The sequence below is a fragment of the Silurus meridionalis genome, chromosome 18, assembly GCF_014805685.1.
Source record: "Silurus meridionalis isolate SWU-2019-XX chromosome 18, ASM1480568v1, whole genome shotgun sequence".
In the NCBI taxonomy this organism is placed as follows: Eukaryota; Metazoa; Chordata; class Actinopteri; order Siluriformes; family Siluridae; genus Silurus; species Silurus meridionalis.
Window position 1 is genome coordinate 1,462,688 of NC_060901.1, and position 14,493 is coordinate 1,477,180.

Sequence of the window (14,493 nt, forward strand, 5' to 3'; positions counted from 1 at the left end):
TTTGCTAAAATGTCAGTTATTGCAGAGAGGACAGAATGTGAACTGCTGGACACATGATCTAACTTCCTGTATAATCCTAACCCTGAAATCTTAACCTCTACCCTAAGGGAAGTGGGAGCTCAGTGTGAACGGCATTGGATTCTGAATTGGAAGGTCAAAAGTTCAAACCCCAGGACCACAGGATAAGGGCATCTGCAAAATACTATATATATAACAGCAAAGCCCTAACTGTTCATTCTACTCCTGACCCTAATACCTAAACCTTAATCTTGTCCACTAATGCAATCCCCTGTCCCTTAATTCTAACCCCTAATTATTTTCCTTCAGGGATGAAGTAAATTCTTTGTTAACGCACTTATCCAGAGTGAATAGGGATCAACTTATAAATAATAAACTTACAGGCACTGAACTTCTACATCCCAACTTTATAACCTCTTTATCTCTGTAAAGCTGCTCTGGGATAATGTTCACTGTTTAATATGCCACATTAATAAAACTTGATGGAATTCAATCAAATTGAACAAAATGGATTTGAATTGATTGAATTGAACTGAACTAAAGTGAATTAAAGTGAAGTGAAGTGAAGTGAAGTGAAGTGAAGTCATTCCATGGATTTCTGACCTGATTCTGCCCAGGTATGAAACTCTGGGTATGATTAGGTCTCCCTCTGCAGTGATTAGCGTTAGCTTGTATCTTCTAGTACTTGGTACCTCACAGGGTTCATCAGTTCATGACCCTTGCTGAAGGACCTCCACACTGTGGAGTGAACATGTGTTCTACAACAGGTTTACTGGCAGCACTATTTTGTATTTTGTGTTTTGTGTATTTGTCATACACTATTTGTCAGGGTTCAGGAGGAACGTTGTTTTATTTCACTGCGTCAGATATTTATGGTTGAGACGACAATGAAAGCTTCTTGACTTGACTGTGTCTGCTTTTTTTATTTCTTTTTGTGACTGAGAATCTGATTCAGACCTACGCCGCTGATGTTTTAGCGCTAGCTTGTAGCAAAGACTTGTATGGAACTTCGAGTGACCACTGGCTTTCACTTGCCTTTCAATTTCACTGAAAATTGTAGCTATTGCATTCCCTCTGTCTCAGCAGAAGCACTTCAAAGCTTTTAGCTGCAGGGACTTTGATCTTTTCTTTGAACTTTACCCAGAATTGCGGCGCGGTTAAATTTTCACCCGCACTACTCGGAATAACAATCTGAGCAAACAGAAGACCCGTTGTAAAGTCTGGATTTGAGGCCCAGCATCTATTTATTATTATTTTTAGTGAGTGACAGCAGGAAAGAAAAGCAATATGACTTCTACGGCTCTTTGTGTCTCCTCCACAATCTGACATTTCTGCATCGTTCTCTAACTCAGCTGTCTGTTCTGACAAGAGTCTCGTCATCTCCGACTGCTGCTCCTCGTTTGTAGTTATGTTAGTCCTTTGGGAATGAGGACGTGTTGAGATGCCTGCTGGATCCTCATCCATCATTCTGCATTTCATTGCTCACTTTGTGACCGCGCTGTGAACTTTGTAATTCAAATGCTGCTGATCTTGAATTATTAGCAAACTGAGCTTGGCAGATTTAGTCAAATTAGCATATCCACTTTAGCAAGATTAATGTACAAAGAAAATATCCAAGCTGTGAAACCTCAAGCTGCGAACCCATGAACTGTCCATCTAATTACTGCTGTCTGGCTTTTAATCAAAGTGAATTTCTGATAGTTAAACGTTCCCACCTTCTGTTTTTAGATGGAACTCTTCCAGTCAGGGAAACCTTAATATACACGGGTTCTCCTGAATGGTGTCTGTAAAGCAAAGTCAGAAGCTCTGTGACTTTTAAAGTTGAAGTGGAGTTTAAGTTTAGATGCAAACTCATCATTATTAATAGTATTATATTATAGGGGTCCTAACACTGCTAGAAATCTACTGTTCAGTGCAGGTTGTTGTTGTTCTTCTTCTTCTTCCCTAAACACAAAAAGCCATGAAAGAAGCATTAGTTATTTTGCCATCTCCTACTCAGGTAAAAGATATGAGTCCAGAGATGACCTAGGCTTATGTTTGGACCATATCTTGTGAACCATAAGGTGAACTGTAAACCTATATATCTTTTGGCTGAATGCATCGGTTCTGCAAAACCCAAAGCCTAAAAACTTATCCGGTATGTTTCAGGACAAGGTTCTTCAGCTGATGAGTTTGGTGTGTGGTCATCATGGGTGGAGTCAAATGAAAAAGTCTGACAGCTGACTTTTTTGCTGCGCTTGCATCTTTGGGTTGATCTGATAAAGAATCTGATTCATTATTGATCTTTTTTGCTATTAAGTACACATTACATTTTTTTTATCTATACATATCTTTTTATACACCCTTTAGCCCCGCCCACTCAAATTTACTATAATTAGCATAATATGTAAAGTAGGAAATATTATTAAACAGACTGTGAATCTTTTTAACACCATGTTGATTTGCATAAGATACAACCACCATAAACTGATAAATGTCTGTAAAAGGAGCTTTGTGAGATTTGGAGGAATGCTAAGGGTATGGGTGTGGTCATCTATACACATTAATGTCAACAAATTCATATTCCAGTTTCTCAGGAACTAATAAACAAGTCATGCTGATATAAGCATGTTACATTTTTATGCTATTTTTATTTTTATTGATGAGTGTGGTCCTGAAAAAACAACCACTCTGTCAACCAATCAGCTTTCAGCAGTCATTTTAAGAGGCACAAAACCTGAAATCTGATGTTCTCATTCATCATTTTTATTTCCTACTCAAAAACCAGTCAATGGATAATTATTGTGGAATCTAATATGTTCTTTCAGTGGAAAGTTCACGTATACAAAGCCGTGTGGATCAAATAAACAAACGGTCCTTAAAGCTGAGGAGGAGTTTATACTCTGATCAGTATAACATTATGACCCCCTGCCTAATATTGAGTTAGTCCTCTTTAGCTGCTAAAACAGTCGTCACCCATCGATCATCAACAGCATGAACTTCTTCAGCAGTTTGAGCTGCAGGAGCTCGTCTGTTGGATCGGACCACACATCCAGTCTTCGCTCTCCACGTGCTTTACTGATCCTCGTCCCCCACGACCCTCTCGCTGATTCACCACTGTTCCTCCCTTGGAACACTTTTGATTCTAAACACTGCAGACCAGAAACATCCCACAAGAGCTGCAGTGTTGGAGATGCTCTGACCCAGACGTCTAGACATCACAATTTCTCAAACCCGCTCAGATCCTTACACTTTGAGGACAAAATGTTCACCTGCTGCCTAATAAATAAATCCACCCACTAACAGGAGCCATGATGAAGATCATCAGTGTTCTAATGTACATAAAACTACTAATTACAAATAAATAGTGCTTTTATATGGACATTCTTGGTGTAAATGACCAGAAAAGTCTGATTATCCAGTGGAATGATGGTGAACTACATGCTCCTTGATGTTCCTCAAAGGTTTTTTGAGTAATTAATGGTTCTTAGCTTGAGGTGGAAATGCTTTCATTTGAACCCTCCTTTCATTAGTGGAGGTTAATGTTGTATCGTCTTGTGTGAAACACTTTTCTTAGAAGAACAATTAAAAATTCTGCTATTTCTCCAGAGTCCAAGCATAGAGCTGGCTTAGCAGATCAGGTTTGAAGAATCGTTCAGTGCCTCTGCTGTAGTTCTGGGATTTAAACTCCCAACCTCCTGGTCTCAGAAAAAAACAAAACCAAGCAAAGCTTTTGTTCAGACTGGATTTAGGATTCACTGGTGTATCTGGTAATTAAGATATTATCCTGCTGTTTATGAAGGAGAGGATTAGTTCTGGCTTCTTAACCTTAATGAGAAGAACACAATAGCTCAGGAACCTTCATGGTGGAGGTCCGTATACACCACAGCTCTTTGTTGCTTGCAGTAAAGGAGATGAAAGAGGAATGTCAATTAACACCTGAGAGTCATGAATAGACGGTGCATGAGTGGAGACATGAAGTCATGCAGGCATTCATCTAATTCACTAATGAAGCACACGATCAAGCATGTGATCTGTTTTTCAGGAGGTCAAGAGGCCATGTGACCACTGATTCAGCTCTCTGATTGGAGGAGATTCAGTGTGTCAGGGAGAGAGAGAGAGAGAGAGATGATGAGGATGATGATGATGAGGATGATGATGCCTGGGGTCTGTGTAATTAAAAACATGAAAGTGTGTGTGAATGAGATAAAAAGGTTTTGGAGATACGCCTAAGCCACTGATGAAGCTGATGTTTAAAACCTGCTGGAGAATCCGGAGATTTACATTTTAACCTTTAAGTTTTACCCATCTTCCCCATCTGCCCCACCCGCCCCATCTTCCCCATCTGCCCCACCCGCCCCATCTTCCCCATCTGCCCCACCCGCCCCATCTTCCCCACCTGCCCCACCTTCCCCATCTACCCCATCTTCCCCACCTGCCCCATCTTCCCCACCTGCCCCATCTTCCCCACCCGCCCATATTCCTCACCTGCACCATTTTCCCCACCTGCCCCATTTTCCCCACCTGCCCCATCTTCCCCACCTGCCCCATCTTCCCCACCTGCCCCTTCTTCCCCACCTGCTTCATCTTCCCCACCTGCCCCACCTGCCCCATCTTCCCCAAAAACACACACTTGTAACCTCAATCATGCTGAAACATATTAAAAGATTTTTTGTTGTTAATAAATTAATCTGCATTTGTTTCATTTTTACACAAAATTGTTTTAAACAGAATTTAATAGAACAAATGTTAAAATTTCATTAAAGAATAACAAATAAACCACTAAGCAATTAGAGTGACAGCAGAAACACCGTATATTAGAATTTATAAAATGAGTACTTTAGTGTCACACACACACACACACACACACACACACACACACACACACACACACACAGGGCGAGAAGTGTAAAGTGCATGTATTGTATTGAGATTCTCACTGCTACATTTATCCCAGCTTTTAACTTCCACCTGGAGAGATTCGGTATAGAAATATCTGAACCATCCTCAGACCACCTGCTTCACTGTTCCCACACAAGATTTCATCTAGTGTGCGATTTCACGACAGGTTCTGCGTCAATTATCCATCAGGAATAACTGCTGTGACTGAGATCATCACATCTTTAGAACATATACACCACATTTACACCACCCTCCTGCTTCTGCTCTGCTGTAGATATCTGCAGCTTTTACACCTTCATTCACAAGAAACTTCATCATCACACGCTGTCCATGCAGGTTCTAACACTGTCGTCTGTTATCTCGATTAACAGTCTCTGTGACACACACACACACACACACACTCTCTGTTTACAAGGAATTCCACTGTTTAAATCCACCTTTAAAACAGTCCCTGTGCACAGTAATACAGAGCTCCCAGTGTTCTTCTGGAACGTGTCCTGGAAGTCTTCTTCTCGAAGTGTGTGAAGCATCTTCTGCGATTCGCGCCGGATCTCCACGACGGTGTCAAAACCCAGACCTTCATCTTTATTTATGGGGAAAACAGCAAAGTCCAAAGATCTGGCGAGTAGTGTGGTGGCGGAAGTGAGATCATGTGGATTGGTTGAGCTCGTTGAAGGTGTTCCTGATCTCTCATCGTCTTCCTGTGAAGTTACTCCGCTCTTGTTAAGACTCGTGCCGTATCACACGTCTCTGTGGCAGAATTTCAGGTTTGCTCTTTTGTTCTAACTTGCTGTTCGTGATGAAATCGCAGATTTGTGGGTAGAACAATAGTGTTTATTTGTCAAATATACAGTACAGTGAAATTCTTCTCTTCTCATATCCCAGCTGGCTCTGGGGCTTGAACCCCCCGAGTTCAGCAGTTTGTACAGTATTTTTGTGTTCGGTAAATGTGCACGTTTCCTGTGCGAGTCTGCAGTCCATCACTAAGACATGACTACAGACGGAGGAAATTTGTCAAAAGTGTGAAACTATGAAGTCTAACAGTGAAATTGATCCGTACTGAAAAACCGAACTTCACTTCGTCCCCGAGGCAAGTCCACCTGGCTCCCTCAGCACTCAGGTCCATGTTCCTGTGGGACACTCGAGAGACACAGCCGTCCCGTCACATTACTTAGAAAACCTGGAGTTTAACCTCTGACTGAAAAACACTGAGACTGAAGACTCCTTCCATCAGTTCTTACAGCAAACTTCAACATCAAATCATCTGGATCTGTTTGTGATCCAAACAGCATGGAGACGTCCCTGGGAACATGCCGTTGCTATAGAAACAATACAGTATTAGAACCTGCGTATTTAATATAAACCTGCACCACTGTCAGAGCTGCTGCTCTGGAGAATTAATCAACACCTCCTGACCAATCAGGAGCCAGGATTCCTGATTATAAGTCCTGAAGAGCTTTGAGCTTCTGAGCGACCAGGAAACGGTACGACTTACGACAAGTAAACACCGAACGCTCATTACTGCTGTTTACATGTGCTGAGAGCGTAAACAAACACACACACACACACACACACACACACACACACTACAGTGAAGATGTATGAAACACACTGGTCTCTGAGGAACGTGGTGGAAAAAGGAGATGGAATTTGAATTCAGACTGTGTGGAGCGATTAGCATGAGACAGTTATGACAGTTACAGGAAATTACATCATAGATTGTGTCGAAGGCCACAAAGTTTCTTTACATTTATTTTAACTTCTCCAACAGAGACGAGCCAATTATTCTCCCAGACGTCCTGTCTGATGTCTGAGGTGTCCAGTGTTCTGCCTCGACTTTGCTCTAATTATCCTTCTGGCCTTTTACTAAAGAACTTTTACATCCAAAAGCACAAAAAAACCCAAACCTTTCACACTCAAACTTCCCCCCTTTCACCTGTCCTCCATCTCACCTGTCCTCCATCTCACCTGTCCACTCTTTTACCTGTCCTCCATCTCACCTGTCCACTCTTTCACCTGTCCTCTATCTCACCTGTCCTCCATCTCACCTGTCCACTTTCTCACCTGTCCTCCATCTCACCTGTCCACCCTTTTACCTGTCCTCCATCTCACCTGTCCTCCATCTCACCTGTCCACTCTTTCACCTGTCCTCCATCTCACCTGTCCTCCATTTTACCTGTCCACTTTTTCACCTGTCCTCCATCTCACCTGTCCTCCATCTCACCTGTCCACTCTTTTACCTGTCCTCCATCTCACCTGTCCTCCATCTCACCTGTCCTCCATCTCACCTGTCCACTCTTTCACCTGTCCTCTATCTCACCTGTCCTCCATCTCACCTGACCTCCATCTCTACTGTCCTCCATCTCACCTGACCTCCATCTTACCTGTCCTCCATCTCACCTGTCCACCCGTTTCACCTGTCCTCCATCTTACCTGTCCACCCGTTTCACCTGTCCTCTATCTTACCTGTCCACCTGTTTCACCTTTCCTCCATCTCACCTGTCCACCCGTTTCACCTGTCCTCTATCTTACCTGTCCACCCTTTTACCTGTCTTCCATCTCACCTGTCAACCTTTTACCTGTCCTTCCTCTCACCTGTCCTCCTTTACATCTGTCCTGTCTTACACCTCCTTCATTTTACCTGTCCTTTATCTCACCTGACTTCCATCTCACCTGTCCTCTATCTCTACTGTCCTCCATCTCACCTGACCTCCATCTCACCTGTCCTCCATCTCACCTGTCCACCCATTTCACCTGTCCTCCATCTCACCTGTCCACCGTTTCACCTGTCCTCTATCTTACCTGTCCACCCTTTTACCTGTCTTCCATCTCACCTGTCAACCTTTTACCTGTCCTTCCTCTCACCTGTCCTCCTTTACATCTGTCCTGTCTTACACCTCCTTCATTTTACCTGTCCTTTATCTCACCTGACTTCCATCTCACCTGTCCTCTATCTCTACTGTCCTCCATCTCACCTGACCTCCATCTCACCTGTCCTCCATCTCACCTGTCCACCCATTTCACCTGTCCTCCATCTCACCTGTCCACCCGTTTCACCTGTCCTCTATCTTACCTGTCCACCCGTTTCACCTGTCCTCCATCTCACCTGTCCACCTGTTTCACCTGTCCTCTATCTTACCTGTCCACCCTTTTACCTGTCCTCCATCTCACCTGTCCAATATTGTAACTTTAGGTAATTACCTTTTACCACTAGAGAAATTGTGAAGGTCTGAAGTTTTGCAGTAAATGTTGCTGTGTGTGTGTGTGTGTGTGTGTGTGTGTGTGTGTGTGTGTGTGTGTGTGTGTGTGTGTATGTGTGTGTGATTATTCTTGGAGGATTTCTCACACTGATAAATTCTAAATCTGTCTGGGGGTTTGTGTGAACGGTGTTGTGTGTGAATGATGGCACAGTGATGAAGTTCCTGTAAAGTGTTTAGAAGCTCAGTGAAATGAGAAACTGGTTTTAATGATGTAAAGTTTTTAATCGTGACCATAACTACCGAGAACGGCCTTCATCAACACCACTAACACCATCAGCACCATCAATGCCATCAATGACACCAACAACATTATTCAAATAATCAACACCGCCAACACCAATCACCACCATCTCTCATACCACCAACAGCACCAACACCATTTCTCATACCACCAACACCACCAACACCATCTCTCATACCACCAACACCACCAACACCATCTCTCATACCATCAACACCACCAACACCATTTCTCATACCACCAACACCACCAACACAATCTCTCATACCACCAACACCACCAACACCATCTCTCATACCACCAACACCACCAACACCATCTCTCATACCATCCATACCACCAACACCATCTCTCATACCACCAACACCACCAATACATCTCTCATACCACCAACACCACCAACACCATTTCTCATACCACCAACACCATCAACACCATCTCTCATACCACCAACACCACCAACACCATCTCTCATACCATCCATACCACCAACACCACCAACACCATCTCTCATACCATCCATACCACCAACACCATTTCTCATACCACCAACACCACCAACACAATCTCTCATACCACCAACACCACCAACACCACCAACACCATCTCTCATACCACCAACACCACCAACACCATCTCTCATACCATCAACACCACCAACACCATTTCTCATACCACCAACACCACCAACACAATCTCTCATACCACCAACACCACCAACACCATCAACACCATCTCTCATACCACCAACACCACCAACACCATCTCTCATACCATCAACACCACCAACACCATTTCTCATACCACCAACACCATCTCTCATACCACCAACACCACCAACACATCTCTCATACCACCAACACCACCAACACCATTTCTCATACCACCAACACCAATCACCACGATCTCTCATAGCACTAACACCAATCACTATCATCTCTCATACCACCAACACCACCAACACCATCAACACCATCTCTCATACCACTAACACCTTCTCTTATACTAACACTAATTTACAGCTCACCTTTCAGAAAGAGAGAAAAAACAGACTGGTTTAGTTTTTTTTTTACACCATAATCCACAAAAGCTTTTTCAGGGAATGTTTTCAATGAGTGTGTGTGTGTGTGTGTGTGTGTGTGTGTGTGTGTGTGTGTGTGTGTGTGTGTGTGTGCATGTGTGTCACTTCGTTTGACTTTTAAAAAAGAAAGAAAGAAAGAAAGAAAGAAAGAAAGAAAGAAAGAAAGAAAGAAAGAAAGAAAGAAAGAAGATAAATTCAGGAAACAGAAGAATCGAGTAACTCTTCAGCTGATGGACTGTAGCTGTAACATCACTTCACCATCACATGTGTTGACCATTTACACGTACTACTTCCACACCCAACCTCCCAGCCCTTCCCTTTTTCCCTTCTTCCCTTCTTCTCTTCTTCTCTTCTTCCCTTCTTCCTTACACATGTTTTGAGTCACGCTGTAGTCATTAGCATTTAGCATTTAGCACAATACCCAGTCCATGTATGCAGTTTGAAAGCTCTGGCATGTGGCTTTTGTTCTGGTAAATGTGCTGCTGAGTCACGAGTGGATCACACGCTGTATCAGTGTGAGATAGTGAATAGAAAATGTCAGAAAGAGGAAAAAGAACAAAGCTGAGATGGTTCTCCAGCCGGGAAACAAGTGCTCCAGAGTGAATTACATGTTTAATAACACTTTTGCTGTTCGGATTTGTATTCGAGTGAGAGCTTGAGAAAAGAAGAGGCTGGATCCTATAGGACATGCTACTAAACACTACAGCCAGGTGAAATACCTCCAGAACTCAACACCAATATCTAATCAGTCACTTATAGCTACTGTACATCTGACCTTATGGACAAGATAATACCTGAACAAGTCTCATATTAAAAACACTAGCATCTGTTTATTTCTATGGTGTGATGAGTTCCTCCTCAGGCTCCTACAGCCCCAGGGTTCCTACAGCCCCAGGGTTCCTACAGCTCAAACGTTCCTACATTTCAAGAGTTCCTGAAGCATAAATGTTCCTACTTGGCTTGGGTTCCTACTTGTCCAGAGTATTTCAGTAGGTGTTTTTAGATCACAAGGGTTCCTAGTGAACATCTCAAGGGTTCCTACAATGAAGGGTTCCTCATCTTCTATTATTGTTATAACTTATGTAGTATTAACTCAATTACATTTTTTTCAGTGAAGAATCAGCTGTAGTCAAACCTGTTGTCATGGTTACAGTAAAGTGAAGTAAAACTGGCATGTGATTTTTTTATATTATTTACTGTTCCAGATTAGGAAATTACATTTACATTTAAATCACATGCTTTTCAACCAATCACAGGCAAGTATTTTACATGCTCACAGTAGGAGGGAATTTTTAAACCAAGAGCTAAATTACTGTTCACATGAGAATCAGAGGTGGGGTGATGGGTGGAGTCAGTGGTGGGGTGATGGGTGGAGTTAGAGGTGTAGAGATGGGTGGAGTCAGAGGTGAAGTGACGGGTGGGGTCAGAGGTAGGTTGATGGGTGAAGTCAGAGGTAAAGTGATGGGTGGAGTCAGTGGTGGGGTGATAGGTGAAGTTAGAGGTGGGGAGATGGGTGGAGTCAGAAGTGAAGTGATGGGTGAAGTCAGTGGTAGGGTGATGGGTGGAGTTAGAGGTGGGGAGATGGGTGAAGTCAGAGGTGAAGTGATGGGTGGGGTCAGTGGTGGGGTGATGGGTGAAGTTAGAGGTGGGGAGATGGGTGGAGTCAGAGGTGAAGTGATGGGTGGGGTCAGAGGTGGGGTGATGGGTGGAGTCAGTGGTGGGGAGATGGGTGAAGTCAGAGGTGGAGAGATGGGTGGAGACAGAGGTAAAATGATGGGTGGGGTCAGAGGTGGGGTGATGGGTGGAGTTAGAGGTGGGGAGATGGGTGGAGTCAGAGGTCAGAATTAGATAAATGTAAGCTGCTCTGGATAAGGGCATTTGCCAAATGGTGTGAATGTAAAATGTAGATGTAAAACATTTCTGTAACCTCCAGGTGTGAATATGAGGTTTGATTTCTCCAAAGCCAGAAATGAACCAACTAACAACTGCAGATTCAAGATGGCCACCAACACGTTCACATTACAATCAATTGCTCGAGTTCTGCTAATGATCAAATACTTTCCACCAGGGCAGAGTTTTTCCCTCCCAAAAACAAAACATCAGGTTCACCATCACAGGAACACTTTTGAGTTGAAATAATGGGAAGTTTTCACCACCCCAAATTCTCCCACAGGACCCGAGCACAGGATAAGGCTGCTTTATTACGGTAACGAGTCCCAGGTGAAAGAATAATCAAGAGAGGATGAGTGAAGCAAAATATTAGCTCTTTTCTCTGATGGTTCAAAAAAACTCCTCTATGTCTAAATATAACCAGATAGATGTACAGATATTAAATCTTCTCTTTACAAAGAGATAAACAGTAAAAAAAAACAACAAGACGACATGGTCATGTGGCTGGAGGTGTACATTTATTCATTTCTGAACATTTTAAAACAGTATTTGTAAAAAATAGTTCTGTATGAATTCTCTTATTCAAGCCAGGGGTCATGGACAGGAAGTGACTGCAAGCCTTCACTGGGATTCATTACTCAGAAATATAAAATAGAGTCTCAGGCCATGAGATTTGCTTCTTTATTCCTGAACTTAGAGGCACCTGAGTGAAATCTCAGTAATGTCTTTATTTCATTTGCGCTGTTTGTTTTTCGTAGCCTGCTGTGGATTTTCTGCTCGGCTGATGGTTCGCTCGAGTTACGATTCATTAGAAGGAGATGGAGTCTTGTATAAAAAGCCGATCTGACTGATGTGGGCTGCTCCACTCTCTTGCATTAATTTAATCGTCTGCTGGTTGGTCAGCGGCGTCCAATAAATCAGACTAAATGAGGCCAGAGTGTGTTTCTGGTCATGGGGCGAAACTCGGAATTGATTGAAAGAAGAAGGGAAATAAGCATGAGTGACAGCAGGGGGTAAATAAAGTGCAGGGGTGAAGTGAAAGTGGAAAAAAAGAGCACTATAGTGTATATTTACTACATAGTGAGTATAGAGTGTAGTGTACTATAGTGAGCACTGATTGGGCAGAGCTTGGGGTGAGCTCTAATTGGTGGTGAGGTGCTGATGTTTTTAGATGTCTTTAAAGTTTCAGTGAGCAAAGCTGTGATTTTTTTATTTTACTTAAATAGAGGTTGGTGAGGGAACAAGTGTTTATAGATGTTTTCAGTCAATCCAAAACAGCCTCCAATAATAATGTTCCCCAAAACACATTGGATTAGATTAGATTAATTTTAGATTAGATTAACTTTAGATTAAAATGTATTGTCATTGCCCATGTTACAGTAAAAGGCAATACAATACAGTTTAATACAGTAAAAATCAATAAGATGTTCTTTATAATTTTGTCCATGATGAACAAGCCGGTGGCGACTGTGGTGAAGGAAAAACTCCCCGAGTTCTCAGACTGCCAAACAGGCAGTACACAGAGAGGGAGTTATATACAATGAGCACTATGAAGGAGATATTATATACCACACATTCACAATACAGCCACCAGAACCTTCACTTCCCATCAACAGACTCTGTCACGTCCACATTCATCCAATCAGTCATTTTTCTCTCTGTTTTTACCTTCCATCCACTCTGAGACGCTGTTTTCAGTCATCAGTCAAACGTTTTTTAAAACCCTCTCCAAGATGGATGCATTTGATGTTTTTTCATCGCAGTGTGGACTTTGGGCATTGAGCGTTTTCACATTCACCCGGATTAATGACGACGTCGCCAAAACTGTATAGGTTCAGGTTTTGAATTGTTTGCACCTGGTTTCACCTGATACAATAGATTAGCTTGGTCTAAAGTACAGTGGTGTGAAAAAGTGTTGGCCTGATAATCTGCCTGAAGGGTCTTTTTTCTTCCCAACATATTCATTTATTTCCTAATCACATTGAAAATGAATATCTGAGACAATAAAAAGCATTTTTTTTCTGATGTCATTATAAAAATTCTCATGTGACATACAGTGTGTTATTTTTTTCAGCCCACAGTTCAGTATGAAGCCATGTATATATAATTAACTCTTCTTATTAAACTCTCAGGAGCACAAACCCATTTCTGTCTCTGCTTTAATTTAAATGGACTTTTCTCTGTCTGGTTAGACATTTAGTTTCGAGGAATTTAATTTAATTTCTCTCTATAAAAAATGCTGGTGTTAATTAATGAAGAATACATTGGCTCACTTTACACTCATGCCTCTGGGCCACATTCTGCCTGTTACTCAAAACATCTCTAATTGAAATCTTGGATTAGGGCGACATTTGCGGCGCTGCTCAGGGAGTTCGACGATCTTCTCTGATAAATATCGAGTTATAGATTCTGAGGTTTCATACTGTATTTGTATTATCACTGCTTTTTTCACTCAGACTGACAGGACACACACACAGATGCCACACTGGGACTGACCGGACATATACAGAGGCCACACCTCCTTCACTGGGACTGACGGCACATGGAGAGGCCACACCTCCTTCACTAAGACTGACAGGGCACATGGAGAAACCACACCTCCTTCACTGAGACTGACAGTCATGCAATGAGGCCACGCCTCCCTCACTGAGACTGACAGGACACACACAGAGGCCACACCTCCTTCACTGAGACTGACAGGACACACACACAGTTGCCATGCCCCTTCACTGGGACTGACTGGACATATACAAAGGCCACACCTCCTTCACTGGGACTGACAGGGCACATGGAGAGGCCACACCTCCTTCACTGAGACTGACAGGACATGCAAAGAGGCCACGCCTCCCTCACTGAGACTGACAAGGCACATGGAGAGGCCACACCTCCTTCACTAAGACTGACAGGGCACATGGAGAAACCACATCTCCTTCACTGAGACTGACAGGACATGCAATGAGGCCACACCTACTTCACTGAGACTGACAGGACACACACACAGTTGCCATGCCCCTTCACTGGGACTGACTGGACATATACAGAGGCCACACCTCCTTCACTGGGACTGACAGGGCACATGGAGAGGCCACACCTCCTTCACTGAGACTGACAGGACATGCAAA

General features: G+C 42.9%; 1 protein-coding gene across 3 annotated transcripts in view; it reads left to right on the top strand.

Annotated features, from left to right (window-relative positions):
* syt1a (synaptotagmin Ia) overlaps positions 1 to 14,493 on the top strand; it is a 190,222-nt gene that overhangs the window by 53,754 nt on the left and 121,975 nt on the right. The gene's annotated exons all lie outside the window — the stretch shown is intronic.